The 21,548-nt window shown below is 39.3% G+C and overlaps 1 protein-coding gene across 17 annotated transcripts in view; it reads left to right on the top strand.

Annotated features, from left to right (window-relative positions):
* The window catches only part of OSBPL6 (oxysterol binding protein like 6), a 216,125-nt gene that overhangs the window by 92,166 nt on the left and 102,411 nt on the right, over positions 1–21,548 (top strand). For 13 of the 17 annotated variants that reach the window (XM_070798868.1, XM_070798921.1, XM_070798917.1 and 10 more), the window contains one exon: positions 7,211–7,389. The exons of the other annotated variants lie outside the window; for them this stretch is intronic. The gene's annotated coding sequence lies outside the window, so the exon portion shown is untranslated. The remainder of the gene's footprint in view (positions 1–7,210; positions 7,390–21,548) is intronic. 17 annotated transcript variants of the gene reach the window in all.

The following is a 21,548-nucleotide window of genomic DNA, read 5'->3' as shown; positions in this document are numbered from 1 at the left end:
GCCAGGACTTAAAGGATGCTCATGTGCTCACGCTCCGGCAGAGAAGAGCATCACAGGTTGGGCAAACAAACATGCAAAGGCTTGGGGAGGCGAAAGGGCATTTGATGTGCATGTTTGTAGGAACGTGTGGTGTTCACTGTATCTAAAACATGGAGAGAATGACTAAGGTGCAATTTAAGATTACAGACTGTACCCTGCTAAATAGTTTAAAAATTATTTTCTCTGACAGAGACCTTAAAAAAAAAATCAAGGGCTCACAAATTTTTGTATTCAGTTTCAGAAGCTTTCTGGGTACCCAGAAGCTCACGTGTAGGTCTGTGGGCCCCTTCCCCCAAGCAATTGAGAATAACACGATCCAATATATGTTTTAAGAAAGATGACTCTGATGACAATGAAAGATGGCTTGGAAGAGAGAAGGATTAGAAGCAGAGAAATCAGGAGGCAGATACAAAAAGATCTATCTGAGATGGCAAGAAGAACCATGTCTCTGAAAGATGTTTAGGAGACAGAAGTGAGAGAGAGGACCCAGGGTGAGTTAAATGGGAAAGTCTCACATAAAATAGTTAAAAGTAACTGTCATTTCTAGCTTGGCTTAAGGATATACAGTGATGTCATTAACAAAAACTAAAGGAGAGGAAAGGGCAAGAGTAGAAAGATTTGGGGCTTGATTTTTGGGCCTGCTGAGTTTCAGGTGCCATAATATATACCAATGGGAATGTCTACTGTACAGCTGGAAATGCAGTCTGGAAAAGAACTCAGCACTGGAGAGAGAGATTTAGCTGCTCTAGAAAATGGTAGATTGAAGCCCTCTGGGTGAGTCAGGGCCACCCAGGGGAGCCCAGAATGAGAAGACAAGGGCAGAGGAGGAGTATCTGGTAAAGCTGGCTGGGGAGGCGAACGAATCAGGGGAGCAGCAGCAGCCTTGAGGCATTTGAGCACTTCCTGTGTGCTGGGTCTGTTCTGAACACTGTGGGCATTAGCTTGCCTAATCCTCAAACACCTCCAGGAACCGGCTGCATTTTGCATGTGAGGAACCGGAGGCCCAGAGAAGGAATTTGCATAGAACTAGTAAGTCACTTTCGATGATAAATTAGTGGTAGCCTCGTTAAGTTGATGTAATTGATTTAAGATAGTTTTTGTTATAACTTTTTTACAGATTTAAACAGAGATTGGTAAGCTTTGATGATACTATCATCTTATTTTAGCCTCTGTTCTATCATTAATATAGTATAATCATCAGAAGTCATGAAGAAAGTATGATAGGAGACTTGTATAAATTTCCAAATTCCCTGGCTTTTTCTCACATGAGTATTCCATCAAGATTCATGCATTTCTTAAACATATTTTTAATTAATAGGGCAAATTTTCCCTGAAGTTTTCTCCTAATTAATAAGCATGTTTGGCATTAATTGGAGTACTTCCTAAAATGGTTTCATGAGTCATATTTTCCTTTTCCACCTAGAATATATGCTGGACTCTCTTAGCAGTGATCTGAGACATCATCAACTCTATGTTCTTAATTTACCCAAACTTCTCATCTCCTTGAATCCATCCCTTCCTTAGAACCTTTTTGTTTTGTTTTTCCTTTTATCACTACACCAGCAGTGGAGATTTTTCTTGGAGCCTGTTTTCCCAGTAATTTTTTTTTTATTATTACTTCATCAGAATTTTGCACACTAGTTAGATAAGAACAATGAAACCATACCAGGTTGCCACAGTGGAATAATTAGCTAGACTGGGGTCAGCAAGCTAAAGTCCATGGGCCAAATATGAGCTATTACATTTTTGTAAATAAAGTTTTATTGGAACACATCATGATCATTCATTTACATATTACCTGTGACTGCTTTCCGGTGCTACAAGGGCAGAGTTGAATAGTTGCATTAATTGGTACAATGCATGGCCCACATAACCTAAAATGTTTAATTTACTAATTTGGGCCTTCACAGAGAAAATGCTGAGTCTTGCCGTGTACCATACGACTTTTGGAAAATTAGGATTGTCCAAAGATTAGGAATTGTCCAAAGCTTTACAGTTAAGGACATTCTCTTTTAAATAAAATATTAAAGAAAATTTTTGAATCATGTAATAGAACCATCGAATGGTTTCTGTAATATGTGTTGTTTGGATATATAACAGAAATTGTCAAGGGAATAATAAGATTGAAGACTCCTTTAAGTAATCGATAATCAGAATTCTTACCTGTATAATCAGTCATCTGAGTTTTTGTTCGTATTAACAGAGCTGTTTAATGTGGAAGAATTTTTTGTTCTTTGAGTTCTCAATAGTTGCCAGGCCTTTCCTTGTGCTCAGCTTCTGGGAGTTGCAGAAATGTTACATTTCCCTACCCTCAGAGAAATATGTCTCAATTTCAGCCAAGTTAAATACAAACCAAAAAAATTTGGGGAAATTGGCCTAGATCATAGATATGTAACAGAATGAGAAAAATATGTTTTGTGTTGAGTACATTATTTTAGTTTGTTAGCATATTGACCATATCTTATACTGCAATCACATTTCTGAAAAAAATAGGCAATGCTTTCTTTTCTTTTTTTAATTGAGATATATTTGGTATTCAGTATTACATAAGTTTCATGTGTACAGTGTAGCACTTCACAGTTTTTAATGGTTATTTTCTGCATATAGTTACTATAAAATATTGGCTGTATTTCCAGATATGCTTTATTTTCCATTATTTTGTTAAAAAACAAAAAATAAGTGAGGACAAATGGGACCCATTCTGCCCTCTCAAATATGAGCTTTTCGTTTGTCCCTCCTGACTGCCCGTTGTCCTCAGCAGCTCTGCCCTCCCTCTTTGGCTGCTTTATCTTCCGAGATTCTCTTTTGCATCTGGGTTTTCTCTCCTCCAGTTTGTCCTCCTGGTTCTGCCTCCCTGAAGCATAATCACATAACTCCTCTACTCTAAACTCCACTTCAGTCCTCTACAGCCCACCCAGTGAAATCTGGTCTTTCATCAGCATTGAAGAAGACCTTTGAAACCCACTCTCTGCCTTTTCTTCCCCCGTCGTCCTTCTTTGTACTCTAAACTCAGTACTGTGTCTGTACTTTCCTTTTGCTTGATTTTCATATGCTTTCCTTACTGTTTGAAATGCCCTTTAATTTCTGTGATATATGGTAAGATTAATGAGATTAAATAAATTTTCAGTTTAAAAGTCTGCTCTTCAGTTATTGACAAGAAAGCCACCATAGTTGCTAGGTGAAAGTGCTTGGAGTCTTGGTTTTCTTCGGAAACTTACCTCAGCACATGTTTCCATAAATTCCGCTGGGTTGTAGCACTAAAGCTGTACTCTCTGGGATTTCCATTCAGTTCAGTCGCTCAGTCGTGTCCGACTCTTTGCAACCCCATGAATCAGCACGCCAGGCCTCCCTGTCCATCACCAACTTCCCGGAGTTCACTAAACTCACATCCATCGAGTCAGTGATGCCATCCAGCCATCTCATCCTCTGTCATCCCCTTCTCCTCCTGCCCCCAATCCCTCCCAGCATCAGAGTCTTTTCCAGTGAGTCAGCTCTTCGCATGAGGTTGCCAAAGTACTGGAGCTTCAGCTTTAGCATCATTCCTTCCAAAGAACACCCAGGACTAATCTCCTTTAGAATGGACTGGTTGGACCTCCTTGCAGTCCAAGGGACTCTCAAGAGTCTTCTCCAACACCATAGATCAAAAGCATCAATTCTCTGGCACTCAGCTTTCTTCACAGTCCAACTCTCACATCCATACATGACCACAGGAAAAACCATAGCCTTGACTAGACGGACCTTTGTTGGCAAAGTAATGTCTCTGCTTTTGAAATATGCTATCTAGGTTGGTCATAACTTTCCTTCCAAGAGGTAAGTGTCTTTTAATTTCATGGCTGCAATCACCATCTGCAATTAGACACAGTGTATAAAGTCTCAATGTATTGAGATTTTATCACAGGTAAAAAGAGAACCATCAATTTTTTGTCTAAACATTGCTGCCAGAGAGAAAAGCAAAATAATTCCTTTTACCAACTAAGGTATTTAATGGAGACAGTAGGCAAGGTAAGCAAGATAATGAAGAAGGGTCTTACATGGTGTCTTGGGCTACGGTTTTCTGGGAAAGCAATTTAAGATTTTTAACCCTATATCACGAACAAACTTCCTTCGTGGAAGTGATGTGCACATTGAATCAAAACCATGGGCCACATGTTGTACAGAAAATAGTTGTAAAATAGACTTTGCTATGGAGACTGCTAGCTTTGTGTAAATATACTCTTCTGGTTATTCTGGTCATCTTTACTGCCTTTACTGTTTTAAGAATCTTTTCTTTAGTATTTTACAGAGTGATGGAGTTGCCTCTCCTTTCTCTGCACTGACTTAGTGCTAAAGGGACAGTCTAGTCCTTGGTAGAATACATCATGTGCTTAGTAGAGGGGCTTGAATAAGACGTGAGTAGACTGTGTGGGGACTGTGCCAGACAAGAACATGGTGTCTGGTGGGCAAAATTCAGGCTGTAGGAGGATTAGTCACATAATTTACAGGAAAAATTCTGTTGCAAAGATAATGGATCATTTGGTTCCTGAATGAGCCATTCAGAAGGAACCTTTGCCACACCACTCAACTCCCCTGATGAGATTTTGCAGAGACACCTACTCAAGTACTGTCTAGCATAAAAGACTTTGTTCAAATCAGCCTTTCCAACCTTTCCAACTATTAATTTATTAAGAGCTGAGCAGGTGGGTGTCAAACTGCAGAGGCTATCATTAAGCTAGAACATGATTCCTTTAGTGTATTTTGATAAAAAGCAGATATAATGTTTTCTTTTAAAGAATCGATTTTGCCTATAGTTTTAAAAAGAAACTACATCTTCCCTTCTCTGAGTTTATTTTTTACTGAGGGTTTTAGGAATTAAACTTCAGTGTGTACTGTCACAAGGAGTAATCAGACTTGAACTTTGTAAGCTTAGAGCCTTTGAACTTCTGCCCCGTACGCAGTTTATGTGCGACGTAAAGCAAGATCCTTTATAGTTTCTAATTAAAGTTTAGTTGCCACTTGGTTAACTTTCTGGTTTTTGAGTAAAACTTAATAAATTGGTCACCCAGAAATTTGGAAATTGAATGTGGCAATATAACTCTTTCTGTACTAATGAAGTTTTTGAAGATGAATTAAAATGATTATTCCTAATATTTCTGGTATCAGGGACATTTGATTTTATGTGAAATATGTATTGATAGATTGGTAATTTTTTAATGTAGAACAGTCAGTCCCCCCGAAGGTTATAGAAGGCACTACACTATATAGTGATTTGTTGCCCTTTTGAAAGTGATGCAGAACGTCTGTATAAACATTAATTATAGTCTCAGAAATACCTTTTGCAAAGTACATATAAATAGAGAACTTCTAAATTCACTTTTTAACTCCCACACTTACAGTGTACAAGAAACTGCGGTCTGGTCCCTACTTCCAGAGTCAGCACAGCCTGGTAAGATGAGAGGTGTAAGCAGCATGAAAGACCAGGTCAGACTCACATTAGTCAGAATTGACCAAAGTACCAGGTATGATGATGAGGAACTCCTTTCTAGCTGGGAATATCGATGAAAGAGGTGGAAGTTGTGGTTTTGAGCTGGATTTTGAAGCCAAGACTATGCAGAAAGAGATGAGTGAAGTAAAAAATGGAACCCAGGCCAAGATGCGGTTCACACAGGCTAGACACAGGACGTGCACGCAGTGTGTGTGATGTGGGAGGGAGGGCGTTCTTTAGGCACAGTTAGCAAGATTCAACCACCCTTCTCCTTCTCTGCCACTGGATTGGAGGAAACAGAGAAAGAGAGGAAACTTTGCTGTTACCCTGTGGTCCTCTGTTCTCCCTTACCTTCCTGTTTGCTATTACAGGATAGTAAGAAGTTATGCAGAGTAAGACTAGGGCAGTGCATGCAGAGAACTGCAGTATAGGGGAGTTTCTATAGCTGACCATTCATATTCAGTCTGCCTATAATTATATGGGATTAAAAAGCATAGATTGAGTAGTGTTTGCAGAAAATAAACATATAATGCTGAGCATACAAAAATAAGCTTGATGGATGCTAACCCTAGTTCTTCTGTGTCATCATCATAATCAAATTTAAATTTAATTAAATTTTATTTAGTAATTGTAAGATGCGCAGAATTGTCTTACAACACAGTAGAGACTTCAAAAGCTTTTTTGGTAGAGTTAAAGGAGCTCTAAATGAACAAACACTTTTTGTATAAAAATGATACTTAAAGAGCAACCATACACAAGATACTAAGTAGAAATCTTTTGCACTTTTAAGTCCTAGTTTTTTAGTATATGTGTATTGCTTTTTTTTTTTTTTTTCTTCTCCATAGGTAAAATGAGAAAAAACTACAGCAGAATGAAAGAATAGGCTTGAGAGATAATCAGACCTGAGGAGTCATTTTTACAGCTCCCTTGTGAATAAACAAGGCTGCTAGAGAGAGGTCTGAGACTTGAAGGAAAAAACTGTTGTCACATTTCAGGGTCAGATATTTATTTTCCTTTTTTAAAAAAACTTAAAGTGAACATGCTTTTGTCTTCTCAATATTGTTTCTTTGCCTTCTGAGATATGATACCAAGTTGAACACTATGCTTTGCTAGTATAGTTAGCTCTTTTTGCTAGAGGATTGTTCTAGGGATTTGGCAATAATTCTACCCAGGGCAAATAAGAGACCATTAATAGGTCTTCATCAGGATATTGGGATCATACATTTTTGTGCAGTGGAACCACTTCATAGTGACTGTTTTAAAAAACTGAAAGAATCTAAAAATGACTGGGCGTATGTATATATAACAGATTCACTTTGCTGCACACCTGAAACTAACACAGCATTGTAAATCAGCTATAACCCAATACAGATTTAAAAGATGAAAAAAACTCTTCGATGTTTACATTTAATTGGAGGTGTAAACATGTTTCTAGAAAATATGCTTCATTTCCTTTTAGAAAATACTTGCTCTGTAAGTTGAGAGTTTTCTTATTCCCCGCTCTGGGTAAGATATAAATTATGCCGAGGAGCCCAGTGGTTACGTCTTTGAGATTACATAAGATTGAACAAAGGAGGTAAAATCTCAAATGCCATCCCTTATGAACTTTCTCCTCTAAAGATAAATTGGAAAGAATTTTCTGTTGGCCACAGAGGCTCATGAAAGGTCTATGGAGACGTGCTATACAACTGTAGTATCTCTCTTTTTCAGCTTCTGCCCCTTCCTGAAAAAAGAAATCGAGAAACCACTCCTAATTTACCAGATAACCCCAGAAGCCTCAGTTGACAGACCAAATTCTCCAGTCAAAGCTACGGGCACCTGAGGATAAACTGCTTCAAACAGCTTTTACCTTAAAGCCAACCTAGAAGGCTTTGACCCCCAGTTACAAGGTGAGTTAGGATAATGCAAGTTTAAAATTAGAAGCAGGACCTGGCTGTCCAGTGGTTAAGACTTTGCCTTCCAATGCAGGGGGTGCAAGTTTAATCCCTAGTCAGGAAAATAAGATCCTACATGCTTCACAGCCAAAAACCAAAACATAAAACAGGAACAATATTGTAACAAATTTAATAAAGATCTTAAAAATGGTCCACATCCAAAAAAAAAAAACTTAAAAAAAAATCAAAAGCAGGATTAGATTAGTCAATGCTCAATAACAGCAAAAGATTAGCAAAATATTACCAAATCTCAGGAACATGTTTTTTTTCTATTTCTTATGTGTCTGTCAGATCCAAAAATAAGGCATGGTCATTCTAGTCATGTTTAGCCATCTTAATAAAAAGTTCTGCAGTAATATTCTTAAAGATAGGAAGTAAAAAACATGCCAAAATATTGAACCTCTTGTTGTCTGATGTCTGGCATCATGTGAGAATAAGATGGTCCCTTTCCCTTCTTGAGTAATGAGCCTGCAGACCTAATCCTGAAAATGACTGAAATGTTATCCTTGCTTTCATTATATATGCATGCTGTACACATTCTTAAAATGCATCCAGTTTTTATAATCTTTCATAGTGAATAAATAGACAATTGATTGTATTATTTTTGCACATGAGGCTGAAATAAATAATACACCAGCAGTGCTCACTATGGGCCCCTTGTCATCTTTGATATTTGCAGTTATTGTTTTCAGAGCCACCTGAAATATGCTATTTGACATTTTAGGCCCAGGGTCTTCACCATTTGGACCCATCCCTCCCAGTTATAGAAAGCTTTCTACTTTCTGAGGTCAGAGACCCCCAGAATGGGAGGATGTACCATCATTGCTCTTGGGGATCTTTTGCAGTATTTATCCTCTACTCACACCCTTATTTTCTTGGAGGCACAAGAGCAGCAGCAGTGGTGGGGGTGGTACGATGGGAGCTTTCTGCTTATTATTTATTATATTATTTAAAGTTAAATTCTAAAGCTTAGCTTGCAAACTGGTGGCCTACTGGCCAAATTTTAGGCTTAATTTTTTTTAATCTATAGAAGTTTATTTTTAAAAATTGAGTTAATTGCCAACATTGGGCAATCTGGATACCTGACATAAGATACACACACACACACACACACACACACACCTGGCTTCTCTTGGATGATTAAAAAATATGGTCTTTTTACTATTTCAAGGACTGAAATGTGGTAGTCTTTACCTTCCCCTAAGTCTTAAATAACCAGCCTTATATGTTACCTGCCTGGTCTAAAGGCTTTTGAGGTAAGATTTCTGCTTTAAGATCACTTTCTTCTCTCCTTACATGAAGCATCTCCCCTGTAGTTTACACATAACAGTCTCTTAGTCTTTATTCACTTTCTCTTTTGGCATTTTATTATTTATATAAAATTTGTGCACTGTGAGAATGATGATTTTCTGAGATTAAGCTAACACCTGCCAGACTTGCCTATGAAGGAGGAAAACTTACAAAACCAGATGGCCCATGGTTCTTAGCTGGGAAATCTAATTTCCATGGTGATAAGGTCTGAATCTTTTTTGCCAGCCCCGAGGTTGTCATTTCAGAGTCTGATGTGTCACAGCCTAACGGCTCCATTGCCTGATCTGACTGTTTTGGTCCAGGGAGGTAAAGTGATTCATTGGGTTGGCTTTTTTTTGAATGACGTCTATAGGCATTTGGGCTTCCCTGGTGGCTCAGATGGTAAAGAATCTGCATGCAATGCAGGAGACCCGGGTTTGATCCCTGGGTTGGAAAGTTCCCCTGGAGAAGAGGATGGCTACCACTCCAGTATTCTTGCCTGCAGAATTCCATGGACAGAGGAGCCCTGCAGGCTACAGTCCATGGGTTATAAAGAGCTGGACATGACTGAGTGACTAACACTTTAACTTATAGGATTTTGAGTCCATCATCTAGGCCATTACTCATTCTGGACACCAGAGTGAATCACTGAGCTGTATACTCTGCCATCTACATGAGAAATCTACTGAGAAATCTCACCATCAAAGTCAGATACATCTTCAAGCACAGTGGGTTGTAGTTAATCACAAATTTCTCTGTCCCCATCTTTGATCACTGTATATTGTTGGGGGCTAAATTACTTGCTGTAATGTTCCTCTTAATTTGATATTGAATCAAACTTTTGGTAGGCTGCCGGGGTCCAGCCCCAGCTGATCCAGGGTATTCGAAGGAGACACGGCGTAGGCGAGGATCAGGAAACAACTGCTTAATTAAACGTTAATTAAGGATATAAAGAGTAATAGAATAAGGATAGCTCAGTGAGGAAATTCAGTGGAGAAAAGAGGCTGAAATAAGGATAGCTCAGTAGGAAAATTCAGTAAAGAAAAGAGGCTGAACGATTCAGCCAGAAGGTAAGAGAAAGAACGACATGGGGAGACCAAGTTTCAGTGAACAAGGCCCGCACTTTATTTTCCAAAGTAGTTTTTATACTTTAAGTTATGCATAAAGGATAATAGGGGAAGGGGTGGAGTCATGCAAGGACAGCAGTTCCTGGTTGTAATCTAAGCCAGGCTTTCAAACTTATCATATGCAAAAGTTCAGGTGATCTACATCATCTTCTGGCCAGGAGGCCTGTTAACATTTTAAGAAACTTATCTTTCTCTAAAGGTGATTATTCCAAAGTCAGGCACCAGCCTCCAAAAAAGCATTGGACAAAGCTGCATTCCTATAGGGCAAAGGTGAGGCGGGCTCAATCAAGAAAAGACTTAACTCAAGGGTCCAAGGTTACAAACATGGAGGCTACTACTTACATTCTATACACCCATTATATCAATCAATACACTGCCAAGGACACAGTAGGTAAGGAGTATGGAGACTTAGCAGCAAACATTGGCCCAATAAGTGAAAAACCCTTCACCAATACAATTTCTAATCAGTCTTTGAACTACTCAAAGGAATCTGTGTTTAGACAGTTTAGAACATCTCCTGCCTCTCACAGTTGGGAGGCTCTGAACAATCACATGTGGCCGGAAAAACCTATTTAGGCAGGCTAGAGGATTTCCAAAGGAGTTTGTAGGTTAAACACTGTCACACCCAGGAATTATTAACTGGAGCTGTAAGCTAACTTTTTTCAGAGAGAGGTAGTGGGGGACAGCCCCCCGTAAAGTCAGAGGTGTAGGTGAAAGCACAAAGCAGAAAGTAGGCAGACTCTGGTTTTGGGGGTAGATGCTCAAGAATTTCCAGGGGGACTCCTGAGGCTCGATTCCGCCTTTGCGTATGCCGAGCCTCCTTCCTCATGACCTTTGTCATGGGCGGAATTCCTCACGCTGGCTCCCAGCAGTGATAGAATTCCAGCTGAGCTATTCCGGATCCTGAAAGATGATGCTGTGGAAAGTGCTGCACTCAATATGCAATATGCAATATGCACTCAATATGCAATATGCCGGCTCCCGGCAGTAGGCTGCAGTCCATGGGGTCACGAAGAGTCGGGCATGACTGAGCGACTTCACTTTCGCTTTTCACTTTCATGCATTGGAGAAGGAAATGGCAACCCACTCCAGTGTTCTTGCCTTGAGAACCCCAGGGACGGGGGAGCCTGGTGGGCTGCCGTCTATGGGGTCGCACAGAGTCGGACACGACTGAAGTGACTTAGCAAAGAGCCTTAACCATGAACACATTTTAAATTATAGGGCCCTTATGGGCATAGTACTTTTTTTTCTGCATTGGCTAAATGCAAACATTACTTATTTGATCATAGTTTACAGATGGGGGAAACTGACTTGATCCCAAAACAGTGGTTCTTATCCCAGCACCTCATTTTTCAAAGTGCCTCTTACTAGAGCAGATTTTAGGTCTCAAAATACTCATTTTTAATGTTGAAGCAAACAAGAAAGAAGCCCACTGGGACTGGATGTTGATTTCTGGTAGTTTACTGTCCTCTGGCTACACTGCTTTTGCTTTATCTCATGGGATGTCTTAGGTCTTGCCCAGTATGTCTTGATATTTGACCATACATGAAAATGAAATGTACATGAGTCCCTTTGACTGTTGGGTTAAGTTTATGGGACTAAAGTAACTGGAAATTTGTTTCCACACATTTTTGACTTGTGACTTGACTACATAAGAAAGAAATTAAACTCTTCTTAAAAAGAAAAAGCAGGTAAGTGGCATCTCATTTCCTTAGGTAAAGGGGTTTGTTTCCATTCCTCTTCTGGAGTTAGTGTGTATCCATGTATAGTCAACAGCCTCAGATATGCAGATGACTGGGGTCAATCCCTGGGTTGGGAAGATCCCCGGGAGAAGGGAAAGGCTACCCATTCCAGTATTCTGGCCTGGAGAATTCTATAGACTGTGTAGTCCATGGGGTCACAAAGAGTCAGATATGACCGAATGACTTTCACACTCACCACCCTAATAGAAAGCGAAGAGGAATTAAAGAGCCTTTTGATGAAGGTGAAAAAGGAGAGTGAAAAACTCTGCAGCTTAAAACTTAACATTCAAAAAACTAAGATCATGGCATTCCATCCCATCACTTCATGGCAAGTAGATGGGGGAAACAGTGGAAACAGTGGCAGACTTTATTTTTTTGGGCTCCAAAATCACGGCAGATGGTGACTGCAGCCATGAAATTAAAAGATGCTTACTCCTTGGAAGGAAAGTTATGACCAACCTAGATAGCATATTGAAAAGCAGAGACATTACTCTGCCAACAAAGGTCCATCTAGTCAAGGCTATGGTTTTTCCAGTGGTCATGTATGGATGTGAGAGTTGGACTGTGAAGAAAGCTGAGCGCCAGAGAATTGATGCTTTTGAACTGTGGTGTTGGAGAAGACTCTTGAGAGTCCCTTGGACTGCAAGGAGATCCAACCAGTCCATTCTGAAGGAGATCAGTCCTGGGATTTCTTTGGAAGGAATGATGCTAAAGCTGAAACTCCAGTACTTTGGCCACCTCATGCGAAGAGTTGACTCATTGGAAAAGACTCTGATGCTGGAAGGGATTGGAGGCAGGAGGAGAAGGGCACGACAGAGGATGAGATGGCTGAATGGCATCACCAACTCGATGGACATGAGTTTGAGTGAATTCCAGGTATTGGTGATGGACAGGGAGGCCTGGCGTGCTGCGATTCATGGGGTCGCAAAGAGTCGGACACGACTGAGCGACTGAACTGAACTGAACTGAAAATCACTGCAGACAGTGCTACAGCCATGAAATTAAAAGAAGCTTGCTCTTTGGAAGGAAAGCTATGACAAACCTATACAGCATATTAAAAAGCCAGAGACATCCCTTTGCCAACAAAGGTCCATATAGTCAAAGCTATGGTCTTTCCAGTAGTCATGTGTGGATGTAAGAGTTGGATAAACCATAAACCATAAAGAAGGCTGAGTGCCAAAGAGTTGATGCTTTCGAACTAACTATGGTGCTGGAGAAGACTCTTGAGAGTGCCTATTACAGCAAGAAGATCAAACCAGTCTATCCTAAAGGAAATCAGTCCTGGATATTCATTGGAAGGACTGATGCTGAAACTGAAGCTCCAAAACTTTGGCCACCTGATGCAAAGAGCCAACTCATTGGGAAAGACCCTTGTGCTGGGGAAGATTGAGGGCAGGAGAAGAAGGGGACAACAGAGGATGAGATGGTTGGATGGCATCACCGACTCAATGGACATGAGTTTGAGCAAACTCCAGGAGATGGTGAAGGACAGGGAAGCCTGGGGTGCTGCAGTTTGTGGGGTCACAAAGAGTCAGACAGGACATAGCGACTGAACAATAACAACATGTATGGTCATAAATGCTTTCAGAAAGCCCCTTTATCTCTTTTTCCTTGGCATTCCTGTTATTAGTTCCACATTCCACTTTCCTTAACTCCCTGAGGAAAGGACAAGTAGGACCAGAAGAATGGAACCAAAGTACTTGAGAGTCATTACTGACATATAAAATCTGTTGGAATGTGAAAATGGTAAACCCAGTAAATCAGCTAGTGAGTGAAAGTCGCTCGGTCATGTCCAACTCTGTGACCCCACACACTACATGCAGTCTCTCAGTTCTCAGTTCCGTCGCTCAGCACTATACAGTCCATGGAATTCTCCAGGCCAGAATACTGGCATGGGTAGCCTTTCCCTTCTCCAGGGGATCTTGCCAACTCAGGGATCGAACCCAGGTCTCCCTCATTGCAGGTGGATTCTTTACCAGGTGAGCCACAAGGGAAGCCCGTAAATCAGCTAACCAGTCAACAAATATGACGTAGGTAGAAACTGGAAGAAGAGAAAGAGTACTCAGTTCTGGTACAGCAAGACAGTTGATGTTTGCTCCCTTTTACCTGTTATGAAGATCACAAGACTTCTCCCTCAGGTAGGAGAAATGGAGAGAATATCCAACGAGAACTGGCAGTATTGATACCATTCCACTTGGCTTCTCTCTTTAAAAGGTGATCAAAGATATTTCTTTGTTCTTTTAGGCAGAGAATTCCTTTTTTTTCTTGAGGATCATTGTAAATTCATGGATTTTAAGAGTATATTTTGATTAGTTGCAGTGACTTTTTCTTTTTTTCAGTATGCTCAAATAAAAACTTTGCTCTTTGGGAACCCCTTCAGATTGGTTCCTGTAAATACATATGGAAAAGAGAATCCATCATAAGTGAATCACAGTGAGTTTTCACAAACTCAGTATTCCCATATAATTGGCACCCAGATCAAGATAAAGAACATCCGAAAGGCAGCCATGCCCTATTAGGTTTTTTGACCCCTGCTTTTTGGTTCAAAGGGATACTTTAAGCTCCTCTTGTTTACTTTGTAGCCCAATCTAAGAATCAGTTATTACAAGGAGCTCTGGTTCCTTTTAGTAGAAAATGGAATTTAGAAACTACAGTCTGGACATTAAGGGTATTCATTCTTATCAGTTGTCAGTGTTTCCAGGCCTTTTTAGGGAACAGAGGCAGAAATATATATTTTTTAAAATAAAAAATTATAAGTTGACACTGAATTTTTCAAGTTAACCTTATGGAGTTTAATATTATGTGATTTTATATTTGTATCTCTTCTCAGATGAGTAATCTCAGCATGGCTACTAATAATTGTTCTATTTTTGTAGAGAGAAAAAATGTAGAATTTTATATATCTTTTATCATTATCATTATATTTGAGCTTCCAAAATTTATGTATGTGGTCAAAAACTGAATTTCTTTCACCTCCATTTTTGGTATTGATGTTGATATGTTTCTTGGCAGTGAGATGTAGTCTATTAAATCTTCAGTCCACGAATAATTTGAGTTATTTGCAACTCATTACATCTTCAGCAGGAGAGGTTCCGGAAGTGACAGTAGGATTATTGTACTCTTTGGACGGTGGATCAATTTGTGCTGCATTGATGCACTTACTAGTGTCTACCCTTCATTATAGTGCAGGTCCAGAAGGAGAAGAAAAATAAATACTCTAAATAGTCTGAAAGTGCCTCTGCAGTTTTGTTCTTCTTGCTTCTTTTTATCTGATAAATGGATATTTTTCGGATGCTTATATTAGAATGACTTTCTTTTTCCTTGCTCAGTAAAGGGATCAAGTGCTTTGATTTTGGGACACATTTTGTAATATTTGATCTTGGGAGAAATGTAAGTTTTCATAGAGAATACAGGACTAGATAGTTGCCTCTCCCTTCCGTCCTGCCATCTGTCCTTCCTTCCTGCCACCTGTCTATCCTTCCTTTCTTTTTCCTACAAGCAGGTGATTCCTTGAACTTGAAGCTGAGGGATAGACAGTAGGAGGGAAAAAGGAGAGTTTTTTTTTTTTCCACTCACCATTAGTCTTTTTTCACCTGTCTTCTCAAAATATCTCATTTCCAACCCTCCATAAGGTTGGAATCCAGTATTTTTGAGTTTTTTTCCAAACATATTTTTAGGTACAGAAAGATGATTAATTAGACTTTAGTTAGTCTAACTCTAAGGGTGATTTAAATGTTTTTTTAAATTGACTTTTCACATCTAATGAATAATGCCAGGAAGTCCTGAGTGCAGTGAACCAACAATACAGACCTGCTTTGAAAGCTTTGGCTTTCAGACTACAAGGATTTATTGGAAGTAACATTTCTAGATTTTGTCTCGGGAAGCAGTGGTTACACAGATGGTAGACTGACAGTCTCTCCAAAACTTCAGCTGTATATGGCTGGTGGTAAAGGACAGAAGTTTCAGAAACAATGGCAATTTAAATAGATGTGTCTTTTATCACATGCCTCTTATCACCCCTGCCATATCTAGTGTTTGCTCATGTATTCATTCATTCATCCAGCAAAGTCTACTGAGTGTCTCTACTCAGTGTACACGGGCACTGTTCTAAGTGCAGAGATTACAATAAGAAGTGGGAAACACAACAGGGGAAGTCTCTGGGGATAGACAAAAAGCCAATAAACAAATACTGGAACTACTGAGTGAGATAAGTGCTGTGAAGGAAATGAAAAGAGTATCACGCAGAAAGTGACAGGGCGTATGCCCATTTGAGGTGACAGAAGCTGAGAACCGAGGGTGATTTGCCGACTAAACTTTCATATTAAGAAAACTAAATTTGAAAGTACTTTACAATTTATTTAGACAATAACTACACATTTGGCATTTGAATTTATTTTCAGATGTCTAATTTTTTTTTTCAACTGACATTGTAAATTGTTGAACTGAACTTTCAAATGAAGGTCTCTTGTTTTGTCAGCTTTTAAAAACTGGAGGAAGTCCTGGGTTTGGGGGAACTCTGTACTGTATTTGTAACTTTTCTAAAAATCTAAAATTATTCTAGAATAAAACATTTAAAAGGAAAAACTGGTGAAAATTTATACCAAAATTTATACTAAATCAAGTATAGTGTGGCAAAGATGAGGAATCCAGCCTATATAGGAGGGGTCTGCAGGAGAATGATGGGTGCTGAGAATTTGTTACTTGAATGCCCTTGTATAGACTTTTGTCTCATCACTCATTTTTGAACTAAACAAATTTTGCCCCTTTTCATGTTTCTTTTTACCTTCTTAAATTTTATAAACTTAACAAACCTTGCAAAGAGTTAGTTTACATTTTTCCTTTTGTTAAAAAATTTATTCATTTTCTTAAAATATTTGTCGACTACTTAGGATGTTATCCTTCAGGTAGAGATTAGCAAATCTTTTTCACATGTGGCTTTTAATAAAACTGGCATCAGAAGTAAAAGTTTCCTCTGATCAAAACAGTCTTCTCTAGACTTTGTTTTATTAGTGTTTTTCAATTCATGTATTTCTAAGCATAAAGTACCTTTTTTTTCACATGTTGGTGGCATTCTTGGTAACTCAGATGGTAAAGAATCTGCCAGCAATGCAGGAGACCCAAGTTCAGTGAACAGGTCGGGAGGATCCCCTGGAGAAGGGAACGGCTACCCACTCCACTGTTCTCACCTGGAGAATTCCATGGACAGAGGAGCCTGGCGGGTACAGTCCATAGGGTCACAAAGAGTCGGACGTGACTGAGGTACTCACACTTTCACATGTTAGAGGAAATAGAAAAATCTGAAGTTGGCAAGAAGCTAGTAAATTCAATATCTTCTTTATAAATAACTTTGCCAACTGTGTGTATTCAGTCGCTCAGTCATGTCCAACTCTTTGTGCCCCATGGACTGTAGCACACCTGGCTCCTCTGTCCTTGAGATTCTCTAGGCAAGAATACTGGACTTGGGTACCATTTCCTACTCCAGGGAATCTTTCCAGTCCATGGATTGAATCTGTGTCTGTTGCATATCCTGCATTGGCAGGTGAATTCTTTAGTACAGATTAACAGACCTGCCATGGGAAACTCCTTGGTAATCTATAATCTTTGAAAGTACTCTGTAGTATCTGGTCCCTAGAATGCTTCCTGATCGTTCAAAATCTGGTTCAGGAGTCAGCAAATTATAGCCCACAAGCTTGCAGTCTTGCTTTGTAAATAAAGTTTTATTGGAACAAGCTATGCTTATTCAGGTACATATTGTCTATGGCTCCTTTCCCACTCCCGTAATCCCCTGTGATAAAGTTTTACTTATAATTAGGCACAGTAAGATATTAATAATAATAAAATACAACAATTATAACAATAGACTATAATAAAAGTTATGTGAATGTGGTCTCTTTCAAAATATTATACAAATGTAATGCCTTTTCCATCCTAACTAAGCACTACGCACTGTGGCCCTAACTTTTGCAGTTTGAGGTATGATAGCAAAACTAGCACAAATTTCTTTTTTGTTCTTTACAATTTCACAGATAGAAGATTCATTCTTACTGTAGATCTTATCAACCTCCACATACAGTTTTTTCCTTTACTTATTGAGTCAAGGACTTTCACCTTTTCACTTAAAGGCAAGACGTTATGGCTTCTCTTTGGCAGATCTGAATTGCCAGCATCACTACTCTTGCATTTTGGGGCCATTATTAAGTCAAGTAAGGGTTGGTTGAACACAAAGACTGTGATACTACAGCCAATGATCTGATAACCCAGACAACTACTAAGTGATTCATAGGTGGGATATGCTCGACACAGACATGATGCATGATCTGGGAAGGAAAGAGTCGGATGACAGGAGATGTTATCACACTGCTCAGAACGGCATGCAGTTTAAGGCAAATGAATTATTTCTGAAATATTCCATTTAATATTTTTCAGATCATGGTTGACCGTGGATAACTGAAATATCAGAAATCAAAACCACTCATAAGGGGGAACTACTGAACAATGGTAGTGTTGAATAGCTGCAGCGAGGTTGTATATATGCCAGACCCTTACATAAAAAGTTTACTGACCTCCGTTCTAGTCAATGGCAGTGACTGGATTGTGTCTTTCTGTTTCTGAATCTGGAATCCAAGAAATTTTGCAATCCCAAGGATTAGTAGACAACAAAGTCTTGTTGGTTCATGATAGAGCTTTTTGCTTTATTTTCTTTTTTATTCATAAATGGAGGTACTGTTTTGTAGTAAAATTTTTCCATGAGCTTGCTGAAGTTTTCAGAAATAGTTTTGTAACATAAAGTCCATTTCTAGAAATATTAAAATATATATACTTTAGTTATCATTTAAAATTATTATTATTTTTTTAAACTTTGCAGGAAACATCTTTAAAATCCCTTCATTTTTGAGGTTTCGGTCTTTACCTTGGGAGTGAATCTGTGTCTAATGCTGTATAATTATGCCCTGTGAAGAGCAGGGCCCCATTGATAATCATCTACACCTGCTGCATAGTTACAGGTTTGTTAAAACAGTCTTGAGCCTCAGAGTATTTGGTTCATTGGTATGGATGAATTTCATTGAAAATTTCATTAGAATTTCATTTGGAAATTCTATTCCTGGGTATCTAGAAAAAAACAAAAACACTAAATTGAGACATGCACTCCAACACATATAATTAACCAAGACATAGAAACAACCCAAGTGCCCATCAACAGACAGTTGGATTAAGAAGAGTGTGTGTGTGTGTGTGTGTGTGCATGCATGCACATGTGCATGCATCTACTGGAATATTCAGTTCAGTTGCTCAGTTGTGTCCGACTCTTTGCGACCCCATGAATTGCAGCACGCCTAGAATATTACTCAGCCATAAATAATGGAATATTGCCATTTGTAGCAATCTAGATGGACCTACGGAGAAGGCAGTGGCACCCTACTCCAGTACTCTTGCCTAGAAAATCCCATGGATGGAGGAGCCTGGTAGGCTTCAGTCCAAGGGGTCGCTAGGAGTCGGACACGACTGAGCGACTTCACTTTCACTTTTCAGTTTCATGCATTGGAGAAGGAAATGGCAACCCACTCCAGTGTTCTTGCCTGGAAAATCCTAGGGACGGGGGAGCCTGGTGGGCTGCCATCTATGGGGTCGCACAGAGTCAGACATGACTGAAGCAACTTAGCAGCAGTAGCAGATGGACCTAGAGAATATTATGCTTGGTGAAGTTAAGTCATACAGAAAGACAAATACTGTATGATATCACTTCTATGTGGAATCTAAGAAATAATACAAATGCATGCATATATGAAACAGAAGCAGACTCACAGATATGGAAAACAAACTTGGGTTACCAAAAGGGAGAGGGAAGAGGGGGAGGGACAAACCAATGCTATAGGATTAACAGATACAAATTACTATATATAGAATAGATAAGCAACAAGGATTTACTACATAGAATAGAGAATTATATCCATTATCTTATAATAACCTATGTGTGCTGTGCTAAGTCACTTCAGTCGTGTTCGACTCTATGCGACTGTATGGACTGTAGCCCACCAGGCTCCTCTGTCCTTGGGATTCTCCAGACAAGAATACTGGAGTGGATTGCCATGCCCTCCTCCAGGGGATCTTCCCAACCCAGGGATCAAAACTGCCTTTCTTATGTCTCCTGCATTGGCAGGCAGGTTCTTTACCACTAGCACCACCAGGGAAGCCCATAATGGAATATCATCTGTAAAAGTACTGAATTGCTATGCTGTACACCTGAAACTGATGCAATATTGTAAACTAATTGTACGTCAATTAAAAAAAAAAAGACTGAATTTGGAATAAGTTCCCAGGTGGCAGGTTCCTGACATCACCTTTCAAACCCTCTATTGTAGATAGCACTGGCATTTCCCAACTTAAAATCTGGTGAAACAGTAGCCTTTCTTCATCACAATTCAATATCAAGTGACATTTTAGGCCTCTTTTTGAATTCCTTAAACTTCCACTCACTGTCTTATCAACTGGATTCACTAATGACTCAGATACAATTTTTCCACTTTTATCTGTTTTCCAGTCCCCACATTCTGTCCTCATCACTGTTACGAAGTTCTACTTTAAAAAGTCCCTTTACTGTTCTTTTCAGTGGTGTTTGGAAGTGAAATAGATCCTGTGTTCAACCTGCCAGCTTTACTCTAAGATGTGTATGTGTATTTTAAAGTAATTCTTTCTTTCTTGATGCTCATAAAATCTCACAGTGTAAGTTGGGCACAGAAGTATCTTCCCGGTGCAGAGGAAGCAAAGACACTGAGATGTAGGATCACGTGATCTGATAAAAAAGGAAAGTTCAAAGTCAGGTATTTTTTTCATCCATTTCTTTGTTATTTATAATATAGCATGAATTTGACACTCTCTGGACCTCAAACCATCAGGACCCCATTCCTTTACTTCATATCAGTATCTCAAGTATTTTTGACACCAAAATAATCTTAATAAGTACATTATTTGATTGTTCTCTTGTATTTATTTGTAAGCTTATTTTTAATAAGAATAGGCTAGAAAATCCATTTAAAGGCATATAGCGGTATGTTGTTTTCTATTTTTTGGATTTTTACATTAATTTAGCATTTTTCTTCCAAATACTTTTTATCCTTTGATGGAAAATTGGCAAAGCTTTTACATAGAGACTTTTGATAAAATAGCGTCATGGATCAAATCAGTCTCAAAATGGAAAGTCTTGAGACTGAAGCGTCCTGAACAAGCTGCTCTGGGAGGAGGGCAAAGGTCTTGGATACAGTGTGCCGTCCAGTCTCTTTCCCCTCACAGAGTCTGCTGAGGGGGGGTCAGAAGAGCATGTGTAATAATCCTAAGCATTTTGCATAGACTATTGCATTTACTTCTCACAATTCCGTGACGTAGGATGTTATTATCTTGTGTTTTATAGATGGAGAAACTGAGGCACAGAGAAACTAAGTAAATTGTCAGAGGTTTCATAGCGTGGAACTAGCAGAGTTGGGATTCATCTCTAACCCAGGCAATCAATGAGATTTTTTAATGTAAACATAAGAGGAAAAAGTGCCACTCGATATGGGCCACAGGGTACAGATAAATGTTTAAGACTCAGCTCTCAAAAAAAAAAAAGGCACTGATTTGCATGGCGTCCATACTCCCACCGTGGCTGAACCTGGTTTCCAGGGGTTATGTCTCTGGAGGCCGAGCTGGGGAGAGGTGTGTGCTGTTGGCTCCTGAGCCTGGGTAAGCCTGCTCCAGTAACCACTAGATGTGTGCAGAGATTGCGACACCAGGGAATTGCATTCACAAGGCGGAAGAAGCTAGGCCTGGCAGTAGATCTTTGGTTACTGCCAGCTGTTTCTTCCCTCTTGTAACAATGAATGAGCAGTAATTGAAACCAACATTCATGCTGAATGCCCAGCGCAAGGAAAATTTAATTATAGGCAATCTGAGATACGGGTAAAGGTCTGCATAAACAATG

This window comes from Bos indicus, chromosome 2, assembly GCF_029378745.1.
Source record: "Bos indicus isolate NIAB-ARS_2022 breed Sahiwal x Tharparkar chromosome 2, NIAB-ARS_B.indTharparkar_mat_pri_1.0, whole genome shotgun sequence".
Classification (NCBI taxonomy): domain Eukaryota; kingdom Metazoa; phylum Chordata; class Mammalia; order Artiodactyla; family Bovidae; genus Bos; species Bos indicus.
The sequence above is the reverse complement of the archived record's forward strand: the minus strand, read 5'-3'. Positions and strand labels throughout refer to the sequence as shown.